We start from the raw sequence: 1,953 nt of genomic DNA, 5'->3' as shown, positions 1-1,953 counted from the left end.
ATATTAAAAAATAAAAAAATAGAAAAAATTTCTAGGTCTTCAAATACACCAATTTACAAGTACCTCATCCTGCATCCTTTCTAATGGTCAACAGGATGAATGTTCTTTGGCTGAAAAACTAAGCTGAATAGAAATCTGTGGGAAAATAGCCCCTTCTTCCTTGATTCATGCTCTGTACATGGTCTCCGTTGCTAGATTAAATCTCACTGAATACAGCATGGTGTTCAGGTTGTAAATCATGATTCCCATTATAGTCAAAAATGAGCTGGGTATGGTTTAGGGCTGGCCTGCAGTCAGTTGTCAAGTATCTATTGTCTGACCATTCAGTGTCTTACAGTTTGTCAGTGAGATCCGTGTGCTTGTAACATCTTGTTTTAAAAGATGCTCGACTTAAGGTTTCAAATTGGAAGTCCTCAAACAAATAAGTGTCATCATGGAGGCCACATCCATCTTTTATATCCAGGTGTGGTCTCAGGTTTACATACACTCATCAGGGGCATTAATGTAGTGGTAATTTGGGGCTTTTAATGATTTCATTTAACTCTTTTCTTTTCAGGGTGGAATGATTTTACAGCTTGCATCTTTAATGACTTCATAAAACAAGAATTGGGCACAAAAGTTTGAAGCCATCAGCAAGCTTCTGGCACAATCCTGGCACAGTTAAACACATTTTTTTGGTAGATTGGTAGATTTAACGCTATGGTTTCTTGGCATGCTTACAGCTTTGGGAAGGCCATTCTAGAGGCTTAATGTTAACCTTCTTTATCCATTCCAAACCCAGTTTTGATGTGTATTTGGGACCATTAATCTGTTGAAACACTTAACTGTATCCAAGTTTCAAACATTTTGCTGATTTCAGGTAAAGTAAAAAGAGAAAAAAGAAAATTGGAGGCAGTCCAGCATCATTATTCCATCCACGTTGTGCAATGTACCTGTACCATTGACAGCAAAACAGCCCCAGAGTATGATGCTACCATCACCATGCTGGACAGTTGGTATAGTGTTTATAGATTTGAAAGACCTACCTTTACTCCCCCAAACATACGTTTTGTCATTGTGGCCAAATATCTCAGTCTTTGTCTCATCTGACCAAAAAACTTTTCTCCAGAACAAATTCAGCTTGTCCACGTGGAATGCTGAAAATTTCAGTCGAGCTTGAAGGTGTTGGAGCTGCACTTCTTCATCAGCACCCTTTCAGTCCACGGTGATGTGAAACCCAATTCACTGTGCACAGTGATGCTGGCATTCCAGCACTTTCCAGTCCATGGCAGTCTTGAGAATTGGTGGTTACTTGGTTGTTCTTTCACATCCTAACCAATTTCCACTCATCTGACGGTGACAGTTCATTCCATAGTGGTGACACATATGAATAACTTGTACCTATGTACAGTTGTTTGAACTGATGATCTTGGAATCTACAGTTGTTTAAAAATGGCTCTAAGAGACCTTCCAAACTTGAAAAATTGTAAATCTAGAGTCTTAGATCTTTAGATCTTCACTAAGTTATTTTTCAAGGAATCGGAAGCTGTGATCTTTTTTTTTTTTTGTGGACTGCAACAGGTTACACTCGAGTATAGGTGCTAATGGCATCGACCATAACAGGGGCTTAGAACACTTTATGCTGGTCTTTCTTTCAATTTATCATTCAGCAGAGAGTTATTGCACGTTATGTAAGAAGTGCTGGTAATGGAGATGAGCAGATGTTCCAAGAACCTATTCAAGTTCTCCTTTTATTCACTGTTTTTTTTCCCTATTCTTTGACTTTGATGGAAGACCAGGCTCTGTTCCAAGTATGTCCATATTTACCAGCTAATTAAGTGGAGAAACGTGACATTCTGAATCACATCTCCATGGTAACAATTTGCGGTGGTAAAAAGTTTAATCATGAACTCAGTCAGCACATGCATGATCACACACACACACACAGACACACACACACACACACACACACAC

The sequence above is a fragment of the Pundamilia nyererei genome, unplaced genomic scaffold (assembly GCF_000239375.1).
Source record: "Pundamilia nyererei isolate P.nyererei 1_Seehausen unplaced genomic scaffold, PunNye1.0 scaffold00016, whole genome shotgun sequence".
Classification (NCBI taxonomy): domain Eukaryota; kingdom Metazoa; phylum Chordata; class Actinopteri; order Cichliformes; family Cichlidae; genus Pundamilia; species Pundamilia nyererei.
Note: the sequence above shows the minus strand (reverse complement) of the source record.